At 55.4% G+C, this 16,628-nt stretch overlaps 1 long non-coding RNA gene across 1 annotated transcript; it reads left to right on the top strand.

Annotated features, from left to right (window-relative positions):
- Nucleotides 1–14,932: 14,932 nt before the first annotated feature.
- LOC119104613 (uncharacterized) lies at nucleotides 14,933–16,275 on the top strand. The gene is made up of 3 exons (XR_005094973.1): nucleotides 14,933–15,016; nucleotides 15,495–15,618; nucleotides 16,122–16,275. It is a non-coding gene; the product is annotated as an uncharacterized LOC119104613 (long non-coding RNA).
- The last annotated feature ends 353 nt before the right edge of the window (nucleotides 16,276–16,628 follow it).

Here is a 16,628-nt window from a genome sequence, read left to right as displayed (position 1 = left end):
TAAGTGGCCACGTGGTTGAGCGCGTCTCCATGTGCTATCAGCGGCGCGATGTTTGGCACTAGGGCATGGCCAACGCCTCAGATGAGCGGACTGAGGCGCAGGTAAGCGGCCGGCAGGGAAGCAGAGATTCAGGTCGGTGTGTCAGTGAGTTCCGCCGGGGAGTCGCACGAACATTGATGACGTCACGCCAGAATATCCTGATCTCATCCGCATTTTGGACCGAGCCAGCAATGCAAGGGAACAAATTAACATTGGTTCAGAGCGATAGCGGCACGTGCCTTACAAAAAAAATCAATATCTCCGGTTATGCTGCACTGAGTCCCTACGGGTGTAAAAGGTGTTGTTTGCTTGTAAACAAATTGCTCCCCATCTTGCTGTCTCCGCAATAATTTGTTTATATCAATACCACGCACGCCAAAGATTCTCCCCTCGGTGTTGCCATGGCAACTGTCTATAGTCACAGTCGCATCATAAGCACATTTGATTACACACTTCACACCCCTGAAATGGCCAACCGAGTCACGCCTCAAGCCCGATTATCCCGAACCCGCGCCTCCGAAAGGCGAACACACCCGAAAACCATAAGCCCGCCATCAACCCATTTCGCGTCAAATCGCCGCGGCTCTCTTGCCCGACGCCACTGATGACCGCTCAGGGTGGTGCGCGCCTCCCGAACTTTCCCTTTCGGCCGCGGGTGAGACGCGTCAGCAGCCGCCGTGCCGTCTTCATCTCACTGTGGGCGCCCGCCTGCGGCTTTGTTTTCGATCGGCGCATATGCATGAGTCCGTAGCCGGCAGTCGGCGGCGACTGGGGCGGCCGGCGCCCGACGCCGCCCGGGGGTAGTGTCACGTGACCGCGCCGCGCGCGCTCGCGGCTGTGGCGGGCCGGCGCCCAACGCCGCCCGAGGGCAGGGTCACGTGGTCATGCCGCGCGCGCGTTTGTGTGTGCAGGTCGGATTGGGGGAGAGGGCGGGGATGCGTCAACAGCCAATCACCCGCCGCGTTGCATCTGTCCGGCTTGTCCTGCGCTGTTTCGCGGTCAGCTTTTCACCAGTGAATTCTGCTATCGCTGCTGGCAACAACGCACACTGTCTTGCCCTTTGATCTGACACTTGTGCCCTGCACTCTCGCAACCCTCGGGGAGGACAATAACGGTCGAGGAACCGCATCGCACCATGCTATATTTGAACAGTTGTTTGCAAAAGCCGGGCGGCCGGCGGCCGCGACCTTTCGCATTCTTCGAGGGAGCTGTTCCACATGGCCACGTCCCAGTCCGCGTCCACGTCTACATCGTCTACTACGTCTATTCACATCTGCATGTCTCCGTGGCGCACACCTGCTGCGTGCAGCAGAGCTTGTCTGACGTGCCGTAGTTGCATGCCCTCATGCCCCCCCCCCCCCCTGCTGCGCTGCACGTTCTGCCGTCCACGTGGTCGTCGCTTGCCGCTGCATCACGTCCTCCGACTGGCATGTGTTCGTGCTCCGCGGTTATCGCATACCGCACGGCTTGTGCTGCGCCTGCGCCGCGCCGCTTCCGCCTACGACGACTTTATAGCGCGCGCCTCGCCTTACGCCCGCGCTCGTGGCTCGCCACTCTCCGCCTGGTGATTAGTGCCAGGCGCGCGATGATTGGTGCACCGTGCACGATGATTAGTCGGGTCACGCAATGCCCCGCCCGCCTCTCCCCGGCCCGGCCCCACCCGCGCCCGCTGTGCATTACGGCCGGTGACGCAAGCCCGGGCTAGCCAAGTGTCCGAGCGCCGGCCGCTAATGAAGTCCAGGTCGTAAAGCTGGCGGTGGCCGTGCCCGGATTTTGGACGGCGCTTGGGCAAGGATCAGAGGACTCCAGACTCTGGACTCCGGACTCCGACTCCGGGGTAGAGATTCTGACTCCGACTTAGATCGCTGTGTTTCTCAGTGTCTGCCGAGTGGGGCAGCGTGGGGTGGCCTGTTTACTGGCCACCCCACGCAATGGGGCCGTGGTTGTGCGGCAAGCAGCATGGGAACGGCACCTGTCTCGGCTCGCGCGCAGCCTTCAGAACATGTGGGATGTGACGTTGGAGTGCATATGATGTAGACAGCAAGCATTGACCGACACAGTTTTTTCCTAGATGAACTGGCTGGAATTACTGCATCCACTGTAGTTCTGCTGTCTACTCAAAGTGAAAACAGTGGTTCTGGAAAATATTTTCTGAAATTCGAGAGAACTGCTTTCGCCCCGAACGCAACAAGAAGGCTGGATTGCATTTCACAGCGGCCTACCAGGCGTCGGAAGGAACTGACCAAACCTTGGGCGACTCAAGGAAACCCAGCTAGATACCCTCGGCCATAGGCATTTGGGTGAAAACGCCGGTGTCCATGACAAACGCGGTAGTAATCCTCGAAGGGGAGGAGAGCAGGCGCGGGCGATGATAAATCCACGCCAGCGCTTAAACTCACGGCCACGGACTCATTACCACCGCGTGACCCGCTTAACAGTACGGACCTGCCGCCATTAAACACTGTCCACGCGGCCGTGACCATCACGGACCTTCTGCCTGGCGAACACGCGGCCGCTGGGACGGAAAACGCCTGCGGCACTGGGGCGGATAGCGTTGTTGGCCCGATGAGCGACCGCGACCTGTCCCAAGGTCAAAGGCTGGGTCAAGTGAAAAAAACGGGTGGAAGCGTTGTACATCCGGTCTCGTCCCCCGTCAGAAGTGAGTGCACGGGTTGTGCAGCGCATCCGCACATGTGTGCCACTGACGCCACTACATCAGCACACGAATGGGCCATGGGTTCTGGACCTAGTGGAGTCAGCCACGTGGTGTACGCGCCGGCTCCCGCATCATGTGGCGGGGCACAGCGAGGGCCGTCTGTAGCAGTAGCACTTTTTCGCTCTGGAAACTTTTGCAGTGTGTGCCCTGGGAAGTGGCCAAACGGGTCCGCGGAGGTCAAGCTCAACCCCAGCCCACTCCGTCAGCGTGAAACGCATGCGGTGCGGTCACGCAGCCTCTAACGTGACCTGTAACGTACACGGTGTCATGCGGTCTGTAGCCCATCTCAGCGTCCGGCCACAGCCGTTGAGGAGCCCGCCAGGCCCAGCGCGAGCCCCTGAGCGCCAACGGATGCGGCGAACCGTGACGTCGCCCGCGGCGGCGATCTGTCGCCGCGACGGCTGCGCCAGATGCGTCGCCGCCGCGCCGTATTCGCCCGCGCCGCGAAGGCCGCGGCCGCACTCCGCACTCGCCAGTGTCGCGCTGTCGCGCCACGTCAAGTGGCCCCATGGGGTGGGCGGGGTTTGATGGGTTATGCTCAAGCTGCCCAAGAGGGCTGCGGGAAGATGCGGCCGCTTGAGAGGATGGTGGCCGCTGGGATTGGGTCGGTCCGGACGTGTTTTCCCCACAGCCGCGATGAATTTCGATTAGCTGTATATTGATCAGGAAGAAGCATAATACCACTTTCCTTCTTTGGGCGTGGATCCCGCCGCACTCGGGGCGGGCGCCTCTAACCCCAGCGGGCCCGCCTCCCGCGAGCCTGCGGTCCTCTCGCGGCGACACCGCCGCGTCTTCCATCGCGTCGCGGCGCCGCCCGTGTTGTAATCACGCCATCGGAGAGCACATGTGCGACATGGGGTCCCCAGTCTCGGACGTCCTCGCGCACTGGTGTAAGAGCAGCGCTGTTTCGGCCCGGCCGGGCAACCGCCGTGCGGGCACTCGCCGACCTGAAATGGACGAAAACCCCAGCATGTGCGTGACGGAGCGGAGGGTGGCGATAGCCGTCCAAGCACCCGGGCCACATGGTCAACGCGTCCTGACTTCGTTCGCGTGGAGACGTTTTCGCCAAGCGGGGCGACCTTCCTCGCGCACAATGGCCCTGTCAATGCGTCTAAGTCAACAGTTCCGACGGCAGTCATGACCTCTGCGCGCCGACCTCGTGACCCACGTGCGCCGGTATAAAGACGCCTCCACTTTCGCCTGCCCTGCGGCGGCGCGGCGGCGCGGCGGCGCCCGACTGGTGGCGCGCGGCTTCAAGGCGGCGTTAGTGACGCGCTCTGGTCCACTCGCTGGAGGTCAAGCACCCGCACATGCGCTGAGAAAACACCTGCGGTCGCGCCACGGCCCACGCCGCCGCCGCTACCGCTGCCACCGGCGCCACCGCCGCGGCCGCCGCCGCCGCCGCCGCCGCGACCAACGCCACCGGCGACCCCAATGTCGCACAAGCCGACAGTCCATGCAAACGAGAAAGCGCGCAATCTGCGCCGGCCAGCAGCTGACCCGTGCGAATCAGCGCCATGGAGCGCAGATCGGGACACCCGATGTCCCGCTGACGAGGGGGGGGAGGAGGGGGGGGGGGGGCGATGCCAGCGCTTTCCATCTGTCGGTGTCGCGCCGACACAGCTGGGCTGCGGCCAAGGGTTCGGCAGGTGGAGTGATATCGAGATGGAGATCAGCGCGACGGTGAGATGTCGGACACCCGCGCAGGTTGTCTGGGGCGACGTCTGATAGGTTGGGAATCTTTTGAGGTCGTGATTAGGCACGCAAGTTTTGACGATAAGACGCCGCGTGCTCCATTTCAACCGGCGCAGCAGAGAAAAGTACACACGTTTCTCTCAAAATAACACGGGTTCACAGAACATGGGCTCTGCTAGCAGGGGTGTAGTTTCCTATTTGGGTTGGGGGGTGCGAGCCTTTTAGGCTCCAGCTCTCCAACTTTGGGAAGGAGGCGGACCAAATCTGGGGAAGAAACCTCTTGTTGGCATATTTTGGGGGCAGATGAAGTCATTTTTTACTGTTTAGGCCCCCCCCCCCCCCCCCCCCCGGGCAAACTTATTTAGTAAAGTTGCGCCCCTGCTGGTATGTTGTCATAAAACTGTGCAAGCCGGGTACCTGGAAACACAGACGCGCGGGTTACGAAAAAAAACAAGCGGCGATGACAACGCGGTTTTCAAGTCATGATCTACACGCATCGACATTGGGATAACGTTGAGGCTACACGAAAAGTCAGGCACCAGCTACTCCCGCCCCCTCCCCAGTCAGGCCTATGCCTGGAAGATAGTCTGTCATCTGCCGATGATCCGGTATATGGCTCGGTAGATAGTCTGGTACACCGAACTGCTGCCGTTGCGGGTTGTTTTTTTGTTTTTATTTTTTATTGGCTTTGTAGCTGCGGTCAATGAACGGGGCTGTAGTCCGCGAGACGATAAACCGCCTCACTAACAGACTACCAGACAGAAAATTTCGCGTCCGTGTAACAGCGTCGACTTCGGTTGCTCTTTGGCGAGCCGGCATGACCGACGTGACACCGCGTGCGGTCACGTGACATCACGAGCTGTCACGCCTCCGTTCGTGATCCGGCATGAACTCGCAGTGATATACAACGATACCCGAACACTTCCCCAACTCTCTGCGGTCCCCCAACCAGCTGTGAAAAGCCAGTGCCGGGCTTGCGAAAGCGGCGGTTGCTCGGAGCGCACCGCCCGTGCCGCGATGGCGCGCACCGGCCGCCCAATGACCTTTGACCCCAGCCGTGGGATGGGTCAGAGGTCACATGCAAGTGAACGCCAATGGCGCCGCAATGAACGACCAGACCGGCACTTGATCGACCCACCGAACTATTACGACACTATAAATTGAATGTGAAAGGCTGCGTGGAGGTGATTGCCCACTATTTGGCCAGCCTGGCGTTGATAGTGGTTGATGTCGTTAGCCAAGCTGACCGGACAGTTAAGCTGCTTTCTGGTGCCTTCTTAATGGCAAAATCGCCCAATTAACCAACGCGCTCTTTAATGCGAATCAGGTGGCTTCCTGGTAGTGGAGCTTGTTCCACGAACCGTGGTAACTTTGTTAACGCCTCCAAGTTGACTACGCATCTCGCTCAGAACTGTCTGAAGCACGGCCTCATGACCGTTGACGCCGGCGAAGGCCGTCACCGCCCGCGCTCGTGCACCGAAGGCGGCAGCCAACTGCAACTTTACGCGGATAAACCATCGCAGAGTTTCGGCCAACAGGTCCGACACAGACACAGACAACAGACACAGGTCCGAGCATACATGGTCAGGTGCAAGCGTGGTGTGCGATGGGTTAGAATGTTTGTTGATAACAGGAATGAACGGAAGTGCACTTCCACTCCAGGCAGCTTTTAGACATGATCTGGCCGCGATATATTGTTTTGTATTTTTTAGCTTGAGATACATGTGTGTGTCGAGAATACATGCACACAAGACGCACCGGCCGCGAAATGGAATAAACGGCCGGTATGTCTCGTGTGCATATCGACTGCTATACGATGCACCAAGACGCCATCAATTTAGTAAAACAGCCGCTACGCCGCACAGCAAGAAGGAACTGTCGGCGGCAGCTTCCGTTTTCATTATTCCGACATCGCTGCTGCGAGCGAACGTGCGCGCATCACTCCGGCCGTGATACGAGTGACGTCACGTTGCAAGACGACGTCATAACAGTAACGTAAATTGGCGGACCGTGTAATGAAGCGCACTTAGCCGGCGACAGTGGGCACCGGTGCGAACGGTCGGAACAGGATGGGTTAAGCGGTGAAATGTGAGCGTCACGGAAACCACGACCACCGCAGTTGGACCTGACAGCCAGCGTTCGTGAACCATCGCTGCCGAGAACCGACACTGGAAAGCCAAAACGAATATGCTAAAAGTTTTGGAAAGTACTGAAAGCGCGAGTTCATGAAGCGAAGCACTGAAACAGGGAATTCGGATGCTCCTGAGCATCAGGAATATCATATAAACTGTCCATGGTCATGTGTCCTGAGCTGCTTGCTGGTTATCTCGACGTAAGCTCCGGGAAGCCTTTTGAAGCTCCGAGAAGTGTTTTTGAAATTCTGAGAAAAGTTTTGAAGTTCCGAGAAGCATTTCGAAGTTTCGAGAAGCATTTTGAGGTTTCGAGAAGCATTTTGAAATTCCGTGAAGGATTTTGAAGTTACGAGAAGCGTTTTGAAGTTCCGAGAAACATTTTAAAGTTCCGAGAAACACTACTTTAGCTTCGAGAGGCTCTTTTTAGTTACAAGGAGCATCTTGATATCGGTGCTCCCAGATCGACGGCACCAAGAGAAAACCCCGACCTGCGACACCGCGCATAATGAAACCTCCCACGCGAGCCACGCTGTGACAAACAGCGCCATACCATCAACACTCGCATGCATTGTTCGGAGGCCCGCGAGGGCAGTGAGCTGGCACCAGCGACGCTCCGAACTTTCATTTGCATGATGATGATCAGCGGGTCCTGACAGGGGAAAGCAATCAGTGCTGGTGCGCTCGGATGGATGAGCGGTGGAGGATCTGGGGTCGGGAGGGTCCAGTGGTTTTTGATGATGTCAGCGCATGAGTGGACCCTTCAATGCACTGGTGAGACAACGTGAATGCACGTTCAGATAGTATCGTGAATTTGATACTATCGTTCGTCTACAATGGCTTTTAACACCCAGTTCTAACTACTGGGCGCTGTGCGCGAATGCCGCATATATCCTGTTGCTAGCTTCCCCATTACTACTGATCGATCAATTAGCAGCAGCGATTTGTACAAAGTCAGGTTATGGTATGCAAACTAACGCTTCCTCTATTTGAAATCCGAAAAATGTTGTGCCACGCGGCCATTTGCAACATATCTTGAGTAAATATATGAAATTCAGCGATTTACTTAATCTCTCTCCGCTTCTCTCTCTCTCTCTCTCTCTTCTCCTCTCCTCATCCTCTCTCCTCTCTCTCTCTCTCTCTCTCTCTCTCTCTCTCTATCTCTCTCACACACACTCTCTCTCTCTCACACACACTCTCTCTCTCTCTCTTTTCTCACTTCTCCTCTTTTCGTAATGTTCTCTTCCGTTTTCCCTTTTTCTAGGTCCACCTCCGAAACATTTCCCCACTCAGAGCCTGCAGTGTTCTCCAGTGTGAGCCCACGCTGAGTTCAACGCTTCCAGGCCTCCAAAACATATCACTGTCGCCGCGACAGCCTTACGACCACTTACATATGCGCTCGTTTAGAGGCCCCATTACTTTCCTGCCGTTTGCCGCTAATGAATCGGGCTACTTTGTAACGTGCAATGTAGGTCGACGTACCACGTGAGCGTTAGCTCCCGGTGATTCAATCCGGCCGAGCCACCGTTCACGTTATCGCCGGCGCGCACGCAACGGTCAGATGAGTGTTGGAGGTCTTTCATTGGCTCCCCACTTGCGCACTTTTGGGTCTTAGGCTCTAGGCGTTTGTTTCGCAGCAGGGTAGCTGTAAGCTTTTCCATGGAAGTGATGAGCTGGATGAAGGTGACTTTGGGTCGTCGGCTCCACGATGCCAGCTTGGCAAAACGCTGGCTATTTTGGAGGCATGATGCCACGCAGCGTGACCACACGGTGTCATCGGATGCCGCTGTGAACTTTGCTTTCATCTTGGCCTCGCTGCCATCGTTTTCAATCAACCTCTAACAAAAACAACGAACCATGCGATGCATTAAAATGGCTTCTAGACTTGGCTTCTAATGCACGATCTAGCATGAGTAAAATGTGTGTCTGACGTTTCACCTAGATATGTTCTCGTAGAACTGAGCATTATTTCGTGTCGTTGCGTACCTCTTCAACTGGTTTAGAGCTAGAAAAGCTCCTGCCAGTTGGCTACAATCGTAAGTTGTTCAGTGCATTAGCGAGGAACATCAGTCACACAGATAAGACAGTAGTATTAGCCTTATTCCTCGGAAAAACAGGGGAATGGAGATATATTTAGGTTGATATTTCGGCAACATGCCTTTCCCGAAACAATAGCAGAAGTGCTATATATCTTCTACTATTGTTTCGAGAAAGGCATGTCGCCGAAATATCAACCTAATCATATCTCCATCCTCCCATTTTTTCCAAGGAATCAGGCTAATACTACTGTCTTATCTGCGCGACTGCAGTCGTGTCGCATATCACCGTGTCCTTGTGCCGGTCGATCTCTGGTCGCCATTAACCGCAACTCCTCTGTTCGAGTCCCGACAACAAAAAGCGACTCAGAATGCACGTGACTCTTTGATTACATCTCTGGCAACAAGAAGCTGCAACCAATGTTTGGATGTGAACTGGCTAGCTGGCTGAGGAAATTTTCCGATAAGTCTTTCCGGATTGGTTACAAATATCTCCGAACTGTTGCAGTTCATCACCTTTGGGCACTGTGGTGCTGGATGCCAGCACCGGGTGGGTTATACGGCGGAGCTGTAGCTGCCTGGCCAGCGCTCCAGCTGCCCACTGCACTTCGTTCCCTAGGCACTGCATGGGTGACGTTGAACATCATTTTAGACTACTGCAACACTCCACCAATTTATCTGGGATCATCCACGTTGTCGTCATCAGTGGGACTTGACGACGGCGCATTCAGTTATTGAGGCTTTGTGAGCTCGCTCGCTTCCACTCTGGCAGAAAGGGCGGACACCGCGGGGAATCGAACCCCGTGCATATGGATCCCGAGACTGGAATTATCCACCGGCCCAACGCAGCTCTCATAAAAACTTCGATGAGACGTCATATTGCTGTCTGTTTTGACGTCACAACTGTAGGTTCATGTCGCCCTCACTGTCTCTGTCGTCCGCACTGCGAGTCTGACGTCACCCTAACGCCTCATCTGACATCACATCGTCCGTCTCCTCTTCAGGTGCTGGTCGTCCTGACGTTGGTGGCCGGGTCACAGGGCTTCTTCCTTCACCTCTTCGGTCTGGGGAAGCGGCGGAACCGAGGTCACCGACCCAACAAAGGTCACCGAGGTCACGGCGGACGTCACAAAGGTCATGGACATGGCGGAGGAGGGGGAGGCGGTGGCTTTATCAAGGTGTTTCCGGTCACCTATGAAGCACCATCATCAGACTATGGCGCGCCATCATCAGACTATGGCGCACCCTCATCCGACTATGGCGCCCCATCCGTAGGTCATGGAGGTAAGCAGGAAGGAGCTGAACAGTATCAACAGCGAGGCCTTCTGGCTAGGCCCCGTTCTCAATAAACGGGAGTTTTTTTCTGATGGTGCGTCTGCACAGAACAGTGCAGGAGTCAGCACTACTTGTGCCTAAAGTCAGTAATCCTTCGGCAAAATAATCTCAGATGCGCAGGCGGTATGATGCAAATGATTCGAAGTCAGCCTTAGCGAATCTTCCATCATATGTGTACACGAGGTTTATTTGCTTAAAACCGTCCTCAGAAACGTATTGCCGGGGCCTGAATCGATGTTGCACTAGTCTTTCTTCTTTGACATTTGGAGAGGTTTGTTATGCAAGAAAGGAAATACGTCATCGAAGGCCAATCATCATTGCTTGCCTGCCAGCTATCGCGTAGTATTAAGACTGTCCACTGTCTTACCATCCCCTGTTTCTGGGTTCGGCGACTCGTTTTGCGAAAATCATGAACTGTTACCTTTGCATGATCCCTGATCTTTATCGAAAGTTCCGAGAAAGTCTATGTGACCAATCTGTCAAAAGGAGTGTTATTCAATAACGAATTCTTAAAATCCTCGTCATTTGATTGAAAGCAGGCGTGGCTGCAGCCAAAGCAAGCAAAGCATATTTCCACTAATATCTCTTGTGTTGTTGTGACGTCATTTGATGCGGCTTACAGACATGCATGGCAGAGTATGTTAACTCACACAATATGCGGAACCACGCATGAGCGCTGCCCAATCAGTTTTTTTGTGTGTAAATTTCAGACCTCGGTGGTGGCGGAGGAGGATATGGTGGAGGTGGAGGAAAAGGACACGGAGGAGGCGAGGAGGACATGGCGGAGGTGGAGGAGGATATGATGGAGGTGGAGGAGGGCATGGAGGAGGAGGAGGGCACGATGGAGGAGGCGGAGGAGGATATGATGGAGGCGGAGGGAGGGAGGAGGACACGGAGGAGGAGGAGGACACACTGTAGGAGGCGGAGGAGGATATGGTGGAGGTGGAGGAGGCACGAAGGAGGCGGAGGTCACGATGGAGGAGGGGAGGAGGATATGGTGGGGTGGAGGAGGACACGGAGGAGGCGGGAGGACACGATGGAGGAGGCGGAGGACACGATGGAGGAGGCGGAGGAGGATATGGTGGAGGTGGAGGAGGACATGGAGGAGGCGGAGGACACGATGGAGGAGGCGGAGGAGGATATGGTGGAGGTGGAGGAGGTCACGAAGGAGGCGGAGGACACGATGGTGGAGGCGGAGGAGGATATGGTGGAGGTGGAGGAGGACACGAAGGAGGCGGAGGTCACGATGGGGGAGGCGGAGGGGGATATGGTGGAGGAGGAGGAGGACACAACGGTGGCGGAGGCGGAGGAGGGTATGGCGGAGGCGGTGGAGGGCACGGAGAAGAAGGCGGAGGCGTATATGGTGGAGGTGGAGGAGGACACGGAGGAGGCGGAGGACACGACGGAGGGGACGGAGGAGGATATGGTGGAGGTGGAGGACACGGAGGAGGCGGAGGACACGATGAAGTAGGCGGAGGAGGATATAGTGGAGGTGGAGGAGGATACGGAGGAGGAGGAGGAGGGCACGGCGGTGGGGAGGCGGAGAAGGATATGGCGGAGGTGGTGGAAGACACGGAGGAGGAGTGGGAGGAGGCGGAGGATACTCAGGTGGAGGAGGAGGAGGACATGGTGAGGAGGAGGGGGAAGCAGTCTCAGGAAGTGGAGGAGGAGGATATGCGGTGGTGGAGGAGGAGCGGAGGACACGGAGGAGGAGGGGGGGAGGATATGATGGCGGCGGAGGAGGAGGCGGAGGATACTCAGGTGGAGGAGGAGGAGGACACGGTGGAGGGGGAAGCGGCTTCTCAGGAAGTGGAGGAGGAGGATATGGTGGTGGTGGAGAGAGGAGGCGGAGGACACGGAGGAGGAGGGGGAGGATATGATGGCGGCGGAGGGAGGAGGCGGGGATACTCAGGTGGAGGAGGAGGAGGACATGTGGAGGGGGAAGCGGCTTCTCAGGAAGTGGAGGAGGGGAGGATATGGTGGTGGTGGAGGAGGAGGCGGAGGACACGGAGGAGGGGGGGAGGATATGATGGCGGCGGAGGAGGAGGCGGAGAATACTCAGGTGGAGGAGGAGGAGGCTATAGTGGAGGGGAAGCGGCTTCTCAGGAAAGTGGAGGAGGAGGATATGGTGGTGGTGGAGGAGGAGGCGGAGGACACGAAGGAGGAAGCGGATATGGTGGAGGTGGAGGAGGAGTGGAGGGGAGAGGTGGAGGATACGGAGCAGGAGGGGGAGGGTATGATGGCGGCGGAGGAGGAGGGCGGGGGATACTCAGGTGAAGGAGGAGGAGGACACGGTGGAGGAGGAAGTGGCCTCTCAGGAAATGGGGGAGGAGGATATGGTGAGACGGTGGAGGAGGATTCTCGGAGAGGAGGAAGGGGAAGCGGATATGGTGGAGGCGGCGGAGGTGGATACTCAGGAGGTGGAAGCGGAAGTGGATACTCAGGAGGTGGAGGTGGAGCCGATATCGTTGTAGGTGAGCTTGACCATATTGCTATGGAAAGCCTAGGTGGCATTGGTGAACCCAGTTTGCCTGGAAAATTTACGACTTGTTATGCAGTGGCCTCCTCACAGGTGGCTCTCATGGGGTTTTCCTGCAAAACTCAGCTGGCTTTTAGCACCATCACGCGTCATTAGCCCAACCGGATATTTGAGGAACCTTGAAAACACTCAATGACGCAGGTGGTCCACCACGCCACATCGCAACACTGACCACGACCTGACCTTGTCTCAGGGTACGGAACCGCGCCGGCCCCCTCCTCCGGCTACTCAGCGCCGGCTGGTGGCGATTTCACATCGCCGTCGGCCTCCTACGGCGCTCCGGTCAGCATGTACATTGTGCCGGCGCCCGATCTCAGCCAGGGGCCTACCGGCGGATACAGCGCCCCTAGCGGCCAACAGGTAAGTGGAGTTTCGTATAGTTGATGGGCGAGGTCACTAGTGTCAGTTGCTGGCGTGCGGTCATCAGACGTTGGGAATGTTCGCTGTTAGCTTAAATGTGTGCTTTTCGGATGTTCTCTCTTTTCCAATGAGCGATTTCGTGAGGCTTCTGAAATAAATCGTAAATAGGTACAAATTTCTGGTCAACCCGATGGCGGAAAGTTTGTGTACATTGTGTACCTCACGCCGAAATGCTTGTTTTGTTGCAGGGGAGTGTGGGGCAGACCTACGGCGCTCCGTCTGCAGGCGTTGGTCAATCCTACAGTGGCCCATCCCAGTCGGTAGGGCAGTCCTATGGCGCTCCGTCTGCAGGCGTTGGTCAATCCTACAGTGGCCCATCCCAGTCGGTGGGGCAGTCCTATGGCGCTCCGTCTGCAGGCGTTGGTCAATCCTACAGTGGCCCATCCCAGTCGGTAGGGCAGTCCTATGGCGCTCCGTCTGCAGGCGTTGGTCAATCCTACAGTGGCCCATCCCAGCCGGTTGGGCAGTCCTATAGTGCTCCAGCGGTAGATGTTGGTCAGTCTTATAGTGCACCGTCTCAGTCAGCGGGACAATCCTACAGCGCACCATCCCAGCCAGCGGGACAATCATACAGCGCTCCACCCCAGCCAGTGGGACAATCCTACAGCGCACCATCTCAACCGGTGGGACAGTCATACAGCGCACCATCCCAGCCAGCGGGACAATCCTACAGCGCACCATCTCAGCCGGTGGGACAATCATACAGCGCACCGTCCCAGTCAGCGGGACCGTCCTATACAGGACCATCCCAGCCAGCGGGACAATCCTACAGCGCACCATCCCAGCCAGCGGGACAATCCTACAGCGCTCCATCCCAGCCAGCGGACAATCATACAGCGCTCCATCCCAGCCAGGGGGACAATCCTACAGCGCACCATCCCAGCCAGCGGGACAAACCTACAGCGCACCATCCCAAGCGAGTGATTCTCTCAGCAAGCCGCAGCTGGTCGGTGTAGTCTACAGTGGAGCGACGTCGCCGGCGGCCAACAACTACGTGGACGTGGGAGGGGGCTCCGGGGCCGGCCCGGGTCAGGAGTACTCCGCGCCTCAGCCCCAGCCGGCGACGGGCCCTAGCCAGGACTACAGCGTGCCGCTACAGCAGCAGGTGAGTGAGAACGCACACCGAGAGCCATGCTTATGATGTTATCCTTATGATGGCAAGCCATGTAACTAATGACATTAAGGATAGTGTCGAACAGCTTATTAATGTAATAACGATAATGATACAATGATAATTATTATACAAACATGATAATGATGTTGATGATGATGATCATGTAATGACGATGAACAACTGATAATATATCAGCGATGTAATGCTCATTACGTATGATGCAAAACGACATTCGTGATTAAATGAAATTATTCAAATAATGGTTGCCATGATAATGTGAAATAATGCAAACGATGATAATCATGAAAATGCCACACAACATGAATCATGGCAATCAAAATAATGTCAAATAGTGCGACTGATGAGATGAAGCTCAGGTGTATCTGGAGTGTCGCTTTTATATCCTGTCAGTTAAAAGTGTAGTTTCCGTGTGGTTTGAGTTGTGATGGGCTGTAGGGAGGGTAGGTTCAGTTTGCGGTGTGGTTTGAACAGGGATGAGGAGAGGTGGTGGAAAAATCGGGGTGTACTTAGGATGTATCTGAGATGGCATAGCATTACGACGTGTGCACGTTTGCGCGTTGCGCAGGTTTGCTTGCGCACGTTGGAACGTTTGAATGTCCCTGATAGGGGCCCTCACAGACCCGCGTAGTGCCTGCGTTTGCGACCATATCGTGAAAAGAGGAGTAGGATTTCGATGCTGAGACCGGCACGCGATGTTAAGTCGCCGAGTGATGCCTGGTCTGATACTGAGATAACGTAGCCGATACCACGAAACGTGTGCCTGCGCTGAGGACATCATAAACTGGTACAAGCATCGGCACAGCGACACCTTTGTTTCCGGGCTCGCGATCGTGCGTGACCCTGGGCTTTTATCCATAGGCGCGAACTTTTAGTTTGGATTACCATTGACAGGTAGCGTTACTGGCGTCCAACCTTCCTACCGCGCTCGCCCAGAACGACTACGGACCGCCGTCAGATGCCGTCAAAATACAGGTTTGTACCAGCCCCTGGCATGAGGAAGGGCTGTTGTAATGGTGAGAGAAAGGAGAGAAAGGTGACAGAGCAACCTCTGTGTCTATGGCAATCAAGCAAGGACTATCAATGGGCTGTCAAAGTTTGCCGTGTCTGAATGCTGAGTCTGTGCGATTTTTGTATTCGTTTCCAAAAAGATGCAATATATTTAGAGCGTGGAAACATTCGAAAACCGATGCCATCATGGGGAAATGTGTTCAGGCCAGTCTTGATATGTTCAACGCTGTGGTATAGCGCTGAGGGCAAGAAAGGTACTCGGAATGCATGCTGCCCAGCGGGTAGGTGGGAGATGGGCAGTTGGCAAAACAAAAAATGAGCCTCTCGATCATCCCGGAAGCCATGTATTTTTATGCTCGTGGCCATAAGCGTCACAATTATTCCTAACAACTTTTCGGTAACCCAAAAGAAGCACATAAAAATGCCATTTTTATTATTTCAGGCTCCGATCACCACGCAAATCGACAACACTTTAGTGCGAAACACGTTACCGAACATCGGCTTGGACGGAGCGCCACCTATCGGGGATGTTGGCGTCGCAACCTACCAGTGACGGCCGTATCAAGGTGAGGACGCCACCAGCCCCACAGTGCGCTCTGGCATCGACATACAGCAGCATGGGATTAAAACCTTGGTGAAAATGATGGACACCCATCATGCAAATATCTAGATATGAAGGTATCGGTTTTATGTTGAAATAAGGGTAGGTGGTCTGCTACCAGTAGCCGGCGCTAAGGGAAACGTGGGCAATTCAGCTCAGAAGGGGGATTTTGGGTCACTAGTCCCAAATAATTTAAAGCCATAACAGACACCGGATAACACACGCACATAGAAGAAGAACAAACGCACACATAAACTTTGTAACTTGCAAGACTAAGATGCTTGGGGCATGCGTGTTCCAAACACAACGAAGTCGTAAACTGTGACGACACTGGACATGCTGGCTAATAAATACGCTGCTAGTCAAATACTCTTTAACGTGCATTGTTTTATTTGAGGGCGTGATGATAATCATCTGTGTTGTGCTAGTGGTCGTTTACTTAACAGAATTGTGGGTGCTTCATTTCAGTGCCGTGGCATAAACTGGTACGTCGGGTGCATTCTCCGTTAGAAAGTATTCCGCCCGTACGGGCCACCTCAAGCAGCGCGGAGTCGCCACCGTCACCATGGTTACCACGAGTGATGCTGCCCGAATCCGTCTCGAACAGTGTGGAGGCAAGATTGTCGGCCCCGGCGCCATGACTGCCAGTGATTTTCGAGCGGATTTGCCAGCAGATGATTGGCGGTCTGCTCTCGCGCGGTCGCAAAACATGCCGAGGTTATTATTGCCGTGCGCGCGTGCCCGACAGTCATTGCATGCCGATGAGACTGGAGATGGTTTGTGTTTGCCAACCATGTGTATCGAACTTATCGTGCTAATATTGATTAGAATGTTACCTGATTTGTGAGGCATGTGGGGAGCAGTGGGCTTTGTTTATGAATATGTTGTTGATGCCACCTCGATTTGGAAAACACTTTCCTGATATGGAGCATTGCATCACATCGCTGACGCAACCAGTAGTCTTGCTTTGATTCA

Source organism: Pollicipes pollicipes, unplaced genomic scaffold, assembly GCF_011947565.3.
Source record: "Pollicipes pollicipes isolate AB1234 unplaced genomic scaffold, Ppol_2.1 Scaffold_6052;HRSCAF=7182_pilon_pilon_pilon, whole genome shotgun sequence".
Taxonomy (NCBI): Eukaryota; Metazoa; Arthropoda; class Thecostraca; order Pollicipedomorpha; family Pollicipedidae; genus Pollicipes; species Pollicipes pollicipes.
Note: the sequence above shows the minus strand (reverse complement) of the source record. Positions and strands in the feature narration are given on the sequence as shown.